The sequence below is a fragment of the Orcinus orca genome, chromosome 11 (genome assembly GCF_937001465.1).
Source record: "Orcinus orca chromosome 11, mOrcOrc1.1, whole genome shotgun sequence".
Lineage (NCBI taxonomy): Eukaryota > Metazoa > Chordata > Mammalia > Artiodactyla > Delphinidae > Orcinus > Orcinus orca.
In genome coordinates, this window is record NC_064569.1 from 37,738,487 (window position 1) to 37,752,479 (window position 13,993).

General features: G+C 42.2%; 1 protein-coding gene across 2 annotated transcripts in view; it reads right to left on the minus strand.

Moving 5' to 3' along the window:
* Nucleotides 1–13,323, minus strand: part of SLC38A4 (solute carrier family 38 member 4) — a 68,061-nt gene extending 54,738 nt beyond the window's left edge. Inside the window, exon 1 of one of the 2 annotated variants that reach the window (XM_033436491.2) lies at nucleotides 13,190–13,323. The gene's annotated coding sequence lies outside the window, so the exon portion shown is untranslated. Of the gene's footprint in view, nucleotides 1–6,364; nucleotides 6,567–13,189 lie in introns of those variants that run through there. The other variant, XM_033436490.2, reaches the window with a different exon arrangement.
* Nucleotides 13,324–13,993: the final 670 nt, after the last annotated feature.

Below are 13,993 nucleotides of genomic sequence, written 5' to 3' on the forward strand. Positions count from 1 at the left end.
TCTTTTGTCAGCTATTGGTAGACCACAGGGGTGTGTCAATGGCTTCTGCATCCTAGAGTCTTAAAAAAGGCAGCTTAGACACATCACAAAACCTATGAAGCACCTCTGCAGGAGTCATATTTTCAATCACTCCAACCCATTTCCCCATTCTATTTATATATTATTTAATGCTGATTATTTTAACCTTAAAGCTGACTGTTTTTAGGCAAACCAGACTTGCAAAATGAGAAAAGCAAGTATATTGCTCCTTAGACATGATTTTTTGATTGTCCTGGGCAAAAATATTACAATAAAGGTTCCCAAAGTGAAATGTTTCATTATGTAACTTCGCTTATGTAGTATATTTCATTTTTATTTCGTATTAGGGATAATTTCAAATTTATACAAACGTAGATGGAATAATATAGTCAAACCTCACATGTGCATTATCAAGCTTCAACAGTTATCAACCACGGCCAATCTCATCACCTCCAAACCACCACTCCCCTCCTCTATTATCTTAAAGCAAATCACAAATATGTAATTTCCTAGTAAATATATCTTTGCATATCAGTAATAGAAAAGTACTTTTTAAAAAAGTAGTCATGTGGCACAGTTTAAAAATCTAAACACCCCCTACTGTTTACTGGCGATGTCTTGCAATCTTAGAGAAAGTTGAGTAAGCACCGGGGTTAGTAGACCGGTCCACATTTTGAAACCAAACTGAAAGGGCACTCTAGGTTGACCAGATTCTGTCATGAAGAAATGTTAGGTAAATTACAGATACTAAGAGGAAGGATATTTGTGCAAAACTGGGCAAAATGTAGGCTGGAGGATCCTCAAGGAAACAGGCAAAGAAATGACAACAAGGTGCAATTTTTCTTTAAAACAGAAGCAATTTCATGAGGGTTAGATTGAAGAGGGCAGAAAATTATAGAGTTTGACATTTTTAAGGTTGTATAAATCAACAAAATTGAGAATATTGGAAATTCTATAGGACAGAAGATTGGGTTTCATCATCAAATAAATTGCAAGAGGAAAGAAAAAAAGAGATGAAGGGTGGTTGAGCCTATGTATTCAAACAGATTTAGGGGACTACCCTGGTGGCACAGTGGTTAAGAATCCACGTGCCAAGGCAGGGGATACGGGTTCGAGTCCTGGTACGGGAAGATCCCACATGCCGCAGAGCAACTAAGCCTGTGTGCCGCAACTACCGAGCCCTCATGCCACAACTACTGAAGCCCGTGTGCCTAGAGCCCGTGCTCCGCAACAAGAGAAGCCACCGCAATGAGAAGTCTGCGCACCATAATGAAGACTAGTCCCCGCTCGCAACAACTAGAGAAAGCCCGCGTGCAGCAACAAAGACCCAACACAGCCAAAATTAAGTAAATTTATGAAAAAAATAAATGAAGGCAATATAAGAAAAGAAACAGATTTAGGAGACACATCGACCAATGAGCGTGTGAACCTGTTTCAATTCTGATTCAGACAAACTAAGGGTAAAACGAAAAAGAGGAGAGAATCAGATATTTGAACACCGCCTGGATATTTGATAATATTAAGGAAATGTTGGTTTACTTAAGGTGTGATGGTATTTTAGTTATTTTTAAAGACATCTTTTTGAGATACATCCTGAATCATGTATGGATCAAACTGTATGATGACTGGGATTGCTTAGAAATAATCTAGTAATGATTATGTTAGGGGTAGTAGGAAGGAAAGGCTTGGGTACAGATGAAATGCAACAGACAAGTATTAATAATTGTCGAAGTTGAATGAAGATGGAGTTACATTATACCATTCTCTACTTTGAAATATGTTAGAAATTTTCCATTTTAAAAATGGTTAAATTTCCTAGTTCAGAACTACTACATGTATTTTCCTTGATATTTCTCCCCAAAGTTTGAAAGCAGAGGAAGACACTATAAATTTCTTCAACCAACAAGAAATTTCTATTAACTGGCACTTTTGAGTTTTGCCGTTACAGATGAAGTTCACAATGGTGAGCCTAAGGTACTCTGAAACGTAGAAAGATTAAATTATATCTGATAAAATCGTGATTTGATAATGGATCTTGCTGTGTTCTAATTCTTTGAAAATTGCCAATCCATGGAAGGTATAATTTCCTCTTAACCAGAACACTCCATTCCCCAATCATTTAACAGAGTTTTTCTATATCCTTAGTTAGACAAATGAGACTTTTAAGCAAATTTTCCTCCCCTGTGCCTGTGAAATTTATATATATATCCATGTGCATATATGTACCTCACCTAATTTTGAGGACACCTTCGGAGGGAGTTGTTATTCTGAAACACTTGCACACAAATCACTTAACAAAGAGTAATTATTTAAGGCGTGGCCCCAGGAACAGGAAAAAGTCAGAACCTGTATGGGCCTGCCCCCCCTTATCCCAAACCCAATCTACATTGCTATTTATTTAAAGTATGGCTGTTCTGTTTGTAATTGCATGCTATGGTCTAAACACATCCTTTTTAGGTCTGTAATTCAAAACAAAAAAGCGTTTGTTTAGACATCATTGTAACCAATAAAAGTGCTAATGGTTATGCCGTTGATTTGACTGAAGGCATGCTTCAGTAAAACACCAACCTATTTGTAGGGAAGTATTAGAAAATCTAGTAATTTGGTATTATGTAGCTCAAACAACCAGTTAATTCATCAAAATTTTCCCTTTTCTAAGGCTACAGGTTGTATTTGTAAATAGCTTCAAGGATAGATGATTCATCATGAGACTATTTTAATTACTCTCTGAATCTAGCATTTGTTCCCTTCTTTATAGAAATTCATCCATCACTTGATTATCTCTAACCAAAAATAAAATCTGTGCCAAGCCACACATATTTCTATTAGATCTAAGAAGGGAAGAATCATTGTTTCCATCTGTTTGTGTCCAGTCTCAGTGGGTGGGCAATTGGAGACTCTCTCTTCCTGGTTGACAGGCATAGAGGGACTCTGTTCCTTCTTATGATAACAATTAGGGTTGAAAGATACTGAGAGGCCTAAACAATCAAGTTTTGTGGTCATCATCCTCCACTCACACCATTATCCTGTTAATTCTGTAAAGTCTGAAATCTCTTTTTTTTTAAGTTCTCATTAGTAATAATCAGATTCATTACAGCCCTGCATTGTGCCAGGCACTTCACATGCATCAGATCAGTAACAGCCCAAACTTTGGGGGATGTATTATTATCTCCCCATCTTCCAAGTGAGGCAACTTATGCTCAAAAAGATTGAGTAATTTATCCAAAGACCAAAGCTGGTGAAGGATTGGCTGAGCAGGACTCACAACCCCAAGTCTAGAGCCCAGTTCCATGGCCATCGAGTACCTACTCTGTGTCGGACACTATTCCTAATAGGATCCCCATCTTTAAGTCATGGAACTGAACTGGAGGGTTCAGCATGAGAGTTGGGGCGAATAGAGCAGGTGTCATGGAGGAAAAACGGTGAGGCTTCTGAGAGAGGAGGGGGGTTCCAGGCAGGAGAAATGGGATCAGAAGTTTGGGCCTAGAAATATGAAAACAACTAGAGTCTACTTTAGCTCAAACGGAATGTTTGTGTACAGTCTGGCTGAGGTTGACCTTGACCGCCAGGTTAAGGAGTCTGAACTTTCTGGAATTCTGGTTTAAAATGTAATGTAAAGCATTGGATTTGGTTTCATTCTTCAAAGTATTGATACTGCTATAGTGTTACAAAATTGTTCGAAAGTGATTGTACAGCTAATGCTTGATTTCTGTCTACATTGATACAATACATGAGGTATTTCTATTTTATTTATCTTTCAGAAAAGCTCTATTTCTTCTCTTTATAGAAAAAGTTCAGAAAACAAACACACCTTCCCATCACACCTTAAAAAACAACTCCTGCAATGTTGAGACCCATAGTCTATGTATGTGCTTATATTTTATGTCACTGTTCCCCTACGCCAATGACTGTCACCATTAGTCATATAAGTCAATAGCATAAGAGAGGTAAACAAAACTCAATGGGCCTTCTGTTTAGTCTCCCCATTTACAGCGAAGTGTTGGCTCCTTCAAGATTACAGGGCCGAGTTATCTGCCCCACCACATGCTGTGGGACCATGTGGTCCAAGCACAGGAGATAGGACCCAGAAGAACAGCCTGTGAATCAATACAGGGCATCTAACATTTACACAAAATAAAATAAATCATAAAGACAGCACGATTATATTCCAATTTGAAAGATTCAGAAAAGTAGATTTGCCTGTCAAAGGAGGTGTAAGTTATTTTACCTATGACGATCCTCTCTGTGTTTTAGGCTTTGGAACCAGCATCCCGTATCTACTCTCCATCCTTGGGCAGTGTTTCAGATAAGGAATATTTTTCTGGTAACAGAAATCATGAACATGGAGACTTAAGGCAATGCCTTCAGTTAAACTTGGGTCTAGTCAGTGTTCCAGACTGATAGTTTGTGTTATTTTGTGAATTGTTATGTCTCAGAAATTCCAAAATGTGAAATTCTAAAAACTTAAAGGAGTATGTGCACTTTCAGATAGTAGCGGATATTTTGTTTTCTCCTCTGCTCCGGGGTACGGTGGTGTTGCAGGGTAGAGAGCTCTCTAATAGGAGCTGGCTGACAGAGGGGCCAAGCCTATCTCTTCTCCATACTATTCAGAAGTGATTCATTTCCCTTAGCCAGTTACAGCCACCAGCGTCCAGTTTCCCCATGCTTGTGGACATTCAGGTGAAGGATAACATCCTCTTTTAAAATCTGGCTTAAGTGATCTCTAGGAGATGCTCCTCCCATCGGCAGGTGGGATGAAAGGCCAGAGTAGGGTAACACTGATTGGCTCTGGACCCTTGATAGTTGCCCTGGGGCTAAAGATGCTGTTTTGACTCTTGGTGACCCCTATCAAACTAAAGGGCCATTGGCTGGCATTTCCAGCCATGCATCTGTCCCTGAGTTATCAGCTATGTGGCAGGGAGTTTCCTACTGCAGAGGTTTTGTTTTTGTTAGTTTCAAGAAATCTGAGTTGTCTAAACTAAAAGTAAAAATCACAGAATGCATTATTATATGGGTGTGGAAATTTTAACAGGTACTAGATTTTATACCTTATTGCCTGAAAACATACTTTCTCTGCCCTATTCCTTTCCTCCTTTCCACCCCTCCAGTGCCTCCATTTTAAACGGAGATGTAATTCATATATCTTTTTGCCCTATCATACAAATGTCATTTTTAAGAGAAAAACAGTCAAATTTTGTCCTCATACTTTTCACTTTACCAAGTGCCTTCAGCACGTCTTTAATCCAACTGAAGTTCGAAATAAGTATATCAATTGAGAGGAAAAAATATACCAGTAAATATAGTCAAGCAACTGGAATACTACTTGGCAGTTTAAAAGGACCCAACTATGGATACAACAACTTGAATGGATCTCAAGAGCATTACACTGAATGAATGAAAAAAATCAATCCCCAAAAGATCTCATACACTATGATTCCATTTATATAATATTCTCAAAATGATAAAAATATAAAGAAGGAAAATATCTAGTTTCCATTGGTAGAGAGAAAGAGGTGTGACTATAAAGGTTCTGTATCTCTGTGGCATGGAAGCTCTGTATCTTGGTTGTGGTGGTAGTTGCATGAGTCTCTGCATGTGATAAAATGACACAGAAATTATATACACATATTGCACCAATGTCAATTTCCTGGTCTTGCTACTGTAAGAAAATTATGTCTCATGTAACCATTGGAGGAAACTGCGTGAAAGCTATATAGGGCCTCTCTGTGTTACTTTCGCAACTTCCTATGAACCTATAATTACTTTAAAATAAAAAGTTTAAATATATACAAGTCAACCAAAAGTGTGGACTCCTCCGTACAGCACGAATAAATACAGTACAGCAGAACAATGCCCCAAAAGTGTCAGATCTTTTTTTAAAGATGTGCTGTCACTAAAGAATTGCTTCAAAGGCAAGAAGGAATAAAACCGTGATGAAATGTTTTCTCGGGACCATCACAGAGGCCTCCGTTTCTGCAGTGCTCTCAACCATCTGACTGCTTTCCAGGCCTTTGCAAAGCAAGGCTGGAAACAAGAACCCCTTTAGCTCGATCTCACGAACAATCAAGGGCAGTTTGGTCTTTTAGTTTACAGGAACATTCTGCATCCAGGTACCACATTCCTCTCTCCCATTTGGAAAAATTCCGGAAAATAAGACCATAGCGTGTAGTCCCACGTAGCACGCAGGAAACGTTTCTCAAAACGGAAAGCCACCTTAGCCTCTCTCTTTAACGAATGTCTCCCTCTCCCCGCCTTTTTCAGTTCTTTGCTACTTCTCCCTCCAAGTTCGTCTCACTCACTAGCCTGGTCTTTCTAGCGAAGCCGTCCGTAGCATCGGCAGGCAAACCTGTGAGCGGTGCAGCGTCCCCAGGCGGCGGCCTCCCGCGGTCCTTCCTGCGCGCCGCGACCCAGCTCATGCTCCCCACGCCCCCGCAGGACGCGCGCGTCACCCGCGAGGCACCAGCCAGCCCCGGAGATGCTGCTGGGCAGCCCGCACGGGGTGCCAACACTGCAAACAGCCTGATCAGCTGGCGGCCAAAGTTGCCTCCTGGTGAATTGCATCTTTTTTCCTTTTCTTCTTTAACATTTTTATAGTACCGTGAGTGTGTGAGTGTACCCAGTGTTATAAAATTATGCCAAAACAAAGAGCAAAGTCCTTGTCCTGAGGAGTATGTGGTGTAAAAGTTGCGAATGACGCAAGGCAAAATGACAGGACAAACACTGGGTGGGGAGGAAAATGTAAGGTAGAATCAATAAGACTTCCAATGGACCAAGAATGGAAAGGCTGAGGCAGAGCTCCAACTCCTTTAGAGCACAAAACAGAAAGATTTGCAATAATAGCAATAGTAACAGTAACATTTGGGGGGGTTATTAGGTGCCATGCAGTATCATCAAATTAATTCTATAAAGTAAGTACTTGTGATTATATCTAACTGGAAAACCGGGGTTTCTTTTAACTGTTTAATTTAACAAACACCTCTAATGCTTACAAAGTGCCAAATATGTTTCTGAATGCTTTATACATATTAGCTCATTTAATTCTCATAAAATCCTTCTGAAATAAGAATGGTTTCACTCCATTTACAGATGAAGAGAATGAAGCAGTCAGGTTAAGCGACTTGCTCAAGGTGGTTCAGATAGCAAGTGAGCGAGCCAGAATTTGAACCCAGGGAAAAGTCGGAAGGACGGCGCCAAGATCTGAATCCAGGAAGCCCAACTCCACGATGGCACTGGGATTCATACCCACACTCCCTGACTCCCAAGCCTGCATGCTTAATTATGTGCAACAACGCACACTGAATAAATCATTTAATTTTAAATATTTATATTGACTATGAACAATGCAGATTTACTTTGTAAATGTAAATGCGATGAAATAGTGTTTAGTTGAACCATAAATATTGTTTAGAAAAAAAGGTGGGGGGGAGGACAGTTTTCCTCCTTCCTTCATTCAACAAACACGCATGAGTGTCTGTTTACCGCAGGCACTTATGTGAGGTACCAGGGCAACAGCCACGACCAAAAGAGACAGATATGAGAGAAAACAAGGGAACCGGAAATGATGTTCATTTTAATGATGGATACATGCTAGATTTATCAGGAGCAATAGGTGCGAATAGCCAACAGGAAACAAGGGAACATTTCAATCTTATTATACAGTGAATGATATTATCTGGGCTGGACTGTCCTGCATGAGTATCATTTAGCCCGTTTCTCATTTCCTCCCTTCTGTTTCCTTCATTTTAGTTACGGCAGTTAGAGGAAAACACATGATCAAAGAACACTTAGTATAGACATGTGTTAACATTTCTAATAGTGCTTTGGGTGGCAGGGGGAGCAACATTAAAAATAAGAGCTTTCACACGTTGAACGTTTATTATATACTAGGCATTAGTCTAAGAATTTTACATGTGTTAACACATTTAATCCTCATAACAATCTCATGAGGCCAATACTATTATGATCCTGATTTTATAGATGAAGAGATGGAAGCTCAGAAAGATTAAGGAACTTGCCCAAGGACATAAGGCTAAAAAATGAAGGTTTTAATCTGTTAACTGAAGTTAGGTTTTGGATTATTTATAGGTTTCATTTACTCTTTGAATTCCCTTACTAATGACAACACGAGTGAGACTACTTTACAAATGTGGAAATGGTGCCGTGGCATGCAGACCTCTGAGCCTGCAACGAAAACTTGGCATAAAAGATCCCTAAAGAAAGAAGAGACATTGGGAGTTAAGTTTGTCAAAATCTGTTATCAAAAGCCAGACTCTTAACTAGCGTAAACATCTACTTTGCAGGTAAGAGGGTGAAATTCATTACTGTCTTCTCACCTCATTTTTTAAAAATACATTTTTACTTCCTGATTCTTCTCTAGCACACTAAAATAAAAAATAAGACCATTAAAAACTAAAATAAGGAGAGGAATCCCCACCCACCCAAGCTACCTCCTAAGAAAAACATAGAAAAGCATTTGTTTGGAAGTTATTTTCATGATTGTGTAGACTGCACCTATGCTAAAATAAAACATCCCCTTGAATATAAGAAAAATAATTTGGTTTTCCCATACAGAGGACAACAAAGTCTGGTCTTTGCATTTGAGCTTAGGTTTTAAAACACTAACATTATAAAAATTAAACTATAGTTCTCTATTATAGGGCCATAATAAAATGATAAAATAATAAAATGTATTGCTGACTCCTGTATTCAGTTATTTTGTTCCCTGTTAGCACAGTTCACTTCCGACATTCAAGGGGAGTGGGCAGAGCTATGGGACATTTGCAGAGAAACCATGCAAGGACCTCCGGACCACACCTCCCCCCCACCCCCCTTGCCTCCCCCCAGCAATCTCCACTGAGCTCTTAAATTCCCCAATGTCTCCTTTCTTTCTCTGTTTAGGCCAGTCTTTCTGTTGAGAATCCTCCCCTATTTCCTTCACTTCTTTGCCTGGCTGACTTTCATTTCTGCTTCAAAACCCAGCTCAGGCATCATCCGGTCTCGAAATGTTCTCTGACCCCTTTCCTAAGCCAGATTCTGTGGCAGAGTGCTCAAACCTGACTTTTTCCCCTGGCCCTTCACATGCTGTTAACACAACTGTTCGTTTATTTATTCTTTCCCCCACTAGACTAATTCCTTTATTCAACAAACATTTCTTGAGCACCCAGTATTTACCCTGGACTGTGCTAGGTGTTAGGGAGACAAGGATAAAAGAAACTCCCTAATATACTTTCTGGGAGATAATGATACTCAATGGTTGTTTGTGGAATGAATGAATAGAATTAAGTCATTGCAAACAGAGTGGAAGGAAGACCAGAAAATTAGCAGGCACGTAAAAGTGATTTGGTTTTTGCATTCCCCCACCTCTCACAGGCTCCTCTGTTGTGTACCACCTCTCTGAGCTTCTTGTTGCTTTAAGCATTTGCTCTCCAAGTAGTCTTTATCTTACTGCTGTCTTTATTGGAAGCAGGAACTTTGGCACAGGAGGGACCATAGTTCTGAGGCCAGCCCCGTCACTTACTAGCGCTGTGACCGTTGGCTCTTCCCTTAATTTCTCTGAGCTTCAATTTCCTCCTCTGTAAAATGGAGATACCAAACACCTAGACCATGGAGTATCATGTGAAGATTAAATGTGATTTACACATGGAAGGGGCTTGGTTCAAAGTCTGGCTTGGAAGACTCTTCCTTTCCTGTCTTTTGTCTCTCCCCTTCTTCCATTCCTCACCTTCCTGCAAGATGTCATCAGGGTAGCAGTAGCATGTGAGATGGTTTCATGTGATACATGGAAGCACATTTTTCAGAATTTTCATATTATTTATATACATACTAAAATATGTAAATAGTCATTAAACTCCATGAAACCTTTGATTTTTATAGAAATGATTGCTTTGGATTTGTAAAAATTTTTTTAAAAAGAGGGGTTTAAGTTATTTAAAACAGAGGAAAAGAATCGGAAAAAGAATGGATGTATTGAATATGTATATATACATATATATATATATATATATATATCTGAATCACTTTGCTGAATACCTGAAACTAACACAATATTGGAAATCAACTATACTCCAATATAAAATAAAAATTAAATTAACTTAAAAAATAATAAAAAAGAAAACAAAAAATAGAAAATATTATTAAGTCAGTACAAAGCATAAGGGGGAAAAAAGGAATATATGCCTAAAAAACACTGCAGAAATGGACAAAGACGATGACATAAATGAAGAAAGACATTTAGCTCAAAAGTTCACAAGGTAACCAGAGTTATATTATGCATTTCTCAAATGTCACTTGTAAAACAATCCAATCCTGGGGCTGGCAAAGATTAATTCTTAAGGTACACGGTCATGCTTTTGGCTTTCTTAGGATAGGATTAGTCTCTAATAGACTAAGAAGTCAGTTTTGGGTCCCTAGATGTCACCTGTCCGGTGACATGATAAAGTGCAAAGTGAAAGAAAACTGTTCTTTACACTTAAGAATAATGTCCAAATAGAACTTCCAAAGATGTTCTATGCTCCCCACACTGTGTATCTCCATTTCTTGATCTATAAAATGGGTAGAATAATAGAATCTATCTCATAAGACCGTTATGAGGGTCAAATGTTAACATAAAAGAAGCACTTAGTCACATATAAGGAATATAGTAATTGATATCTATGTGTGAGGCATTAGTATGATGAATCTAGTAGAGACTAGCTTCCTTGGACCACCTAGTACTGCATACTCTCGCAGAAGAGCTTGCCTCCTATCCCTGCCGCAGGCTTGAAAGATTTTTATCCCTTTACCCCAGTCTTCCTGCTTTTTGAAGTTTTGTGGTAAAATCAGACCAATAGAAGCTTTCTGTCTCTGAACACATATGGTAATCTGTAATTTGGGGAGATCAGATATTCTCTTCAGTGTCTCTGTTCTTACAACTTTTTACCCAGAACACAGATTTTCTGTAGATTCATTTGTTAGAATCTCAGAGACTATACCACACACACACACACACACACACACAGAGAGAGAGAGAGAGAGAGAGAGAGAGATTTCTTGTGTTCCGTATGAGAGAGTCCACCAATCTCACCCAATCCTTAGAGACTTGTTTGCAGTGCGGAAAAAAAAAATACCCATAGGCTAATTTAAACCTCCTTCCCCCAAAAGTTAAGGTCTATAAAAAGTTATAACCAAAGTTAAAACAAACCCAAGCTACCAGGCCTTGGAAATTGTGATCTGGATGAAGGATGCTCTCTTTACAACATAAGGCAATTTAGTCATAATGATTATGTCTGCACTGCCGGGAAGCAGATAAAGATGAATATAGGAAGGTAGGAAATTGGGAAACAGACCATTCCTGGTGAAAGGCTGGCCACTTCCTCCTTTCCTTAAGGGTGACAAGGTGCACCACTACTCAGCCGATAACAAAGCAAGCAGCCAGCAGCTTGGGGGATGGGGCACCTGACCAGGAGGCCGCTGAGGTAAGTGCCTGGCCAGGTCTGCTTACACCTCCAGGGCAGAGGCTACCCCTTCTCTTCTCTTCTCTTTTCTCTTCTCTTCTCTTTTCTTCTTCTCTTCTTCTCTTCTCGGGGTCTCAGATCCCTCTTAGACAGGTAGCGATACACCTTTTGCACTGAGAGATACACATCAAGAGCCAACCCGTCCTCCTCCGGTGAAACTAGACCCAGGTATTTAAAGGCTCTGCGGAGGACTGCAGGTGGGGATCTCCAGGTCATCGCCAAGTACCTCAAGGCCCCCAAATCTTGCCCCCTCACTCCCCCGTACATGCCCTGCACACCAGGGACCCAGTCTCCCTGGCTCTGGTTCCCCGGCTTAGTTCACCCCGTTCCTCTAACCAAGTCAACCGCCCGGTGCGCACCTCCTGGGCTGGTCCCGGGGCACATGAAAGGGGACACTCTCCACCTCTCCCTTCTGGATCACTCAGGGGAGCTGGGGGGCGCGCGAGTTCCGCACTCCGCGCCTCCACCCCCAGCCCGCGCCCACCAGGACGCACGCCCACCTGTGCGAAGAGCCCCTACCTGCACCGCGCCCACCTCTCTCCTCTCCCGGACTCGGAGGTGCTCTCAGCTCACCCTCCCAGGGGGCTCCCTGCGTCCCCGCTCCCGTCTCCGTCCTCCCTTCCTTTCATTCATTCTCTCCTCTTTTCTCCATTTTCCCTCCTACTCCTACCCCTCTCAGGGTCTGGACCCTTATCGTTCTCTCCTTCTCCTCTCCTCCCCGACGTCCTCTCTGCGTTCCTTCCGCTCCATTCGTCTTTCCTGCCCACACTTTCTGCGGCGCCCCTTCCTTCTTTCCAGCGGCCCCCAGGCTTCTCAGTCCGACGGCGCGCGATGCCTCCCTCGGAACCTCGGGCTCAGTCTTGGAACCCGTTCACTGCCCGCAGCCAAGGCCCCCAGACCCAGCGCTGCTCTCGCCTTCCTCCTCCCCTGAAGGAGCCTCCCGGGCCGGATCCCCGGGCCGGAACCCCCGACCCAGGGAACCGTGCTGGCCTCCTGGGCGGCCCAGCTGTCAGCGACGATGGGTCTATTTTAGGTTCTGCACCCAATGTCCCCGCCCTGAGGACGCGGGCACGGGTCCCGCGACTCGGGTAACACCTTGCCAGCGCGATCCCGAGCTGACGCAGAGCCAGCTCCTGCAGCGGAGTCTCGGGGCCCCTGGCCAGGCAGGCCGGGCCACGGTGGTGGATGGCGGTCTCAGTACGAGCATCTCGAGATTCAAGTGCCGAGGGAATCCCGGGCCCGGGGCCGTGGGCGCCCCAGCGCAAGGCACCCCTTGCCCGCCCCCCAGGACAAGGCAGCCTTGGCAGTCACCTGTCCTGGAAAAGGGATTCACAGGATCTCTCCCAGCCTCTATCCTTTCCCTCTGCTTGCCCCAGCTTACTTAATTTCTAGTCAATCCGGTCATTAACCTGCAGTAATGCACCCAAAGGGGATCCTTTGTTAAATGATAAGGATTTGGGGCCATCAACAAGATATGAGGAGCCACAGCGCCGGACCAAAGCCCCAGACGGGTGAGAGACCGAGCTGCACACGTGTGCGTGTCCCCATGCGCACAGGCGCGCGCGCGCGCACACACACACACACACACACACACACGCATTCCGGCTGGGATCCAGCCACAAGTTTGCACACTGACAAGTCTTTTAAGTCTAACAGAAAATATAAACAGCTTCACTCACCCTACTTTTTCTTCCCTCTCCCGATTGGGATCCAGGGGAAAAGGGTGGATTGAGAGACCCTTCTTTCTTTTCTTTTCGCCTTTCTAAAGAGTGGAAATTTCCATCATGTGATAGGGGGCAGCATCCCCAGTGTCGCGTTTCCTATGGACCCTCCCTTCCAGCCCAGCCACCAATCATCAGGCGGCAACCTGAGATGTCAACAAAAGCATCCTCCCAGGTGGGGCTGAGTTGTCCAGCTGTCCCTCAAGAGTGAAGCCTGGGACCTGCCAGCCCCTGCTCCAGTTTTCTTGGGTTCATGATAACAGAGAAGATCTTGGTGTGAGTTGAGCTTTTCTGTGGGCTTTTTTTTTTTTTTTAACGATTAAGTTTCTTCATTAGTCAAGGTTGCATTTATTGGATCTGTCCTATACACAGAAATACCTGTCAGTGCTCATTTTGAAGTCTGTAAAGGAGTCTTTCTTTCAATACGTGGCTCTAAACTTCCTCCAGGTTTGGGGATGTCAAACCTGAACTTGACATAAAGGAAAAAACATTTGGGGAAGGGGTACAATCGAAAAACCTGTCATTCACAGTAAAAATCACTTAATGCAAGTGCAGAGCAGAGGATAGCTTGCTAGCACTTAACCATGGCTAGGGGTCTTTTGTGGTCATTTTTTTCCTGGGATTCCACTGTAAGCATAATCCTCAGTACATATGAAGAAAGAATTAGGATATAATAAATAGCACTAAAATTTCAGTTCTGCTCATTAAGACACCACTCACCATTTTAAGGAAAATTGTTTATATTTTACAAGCAGCTCAATA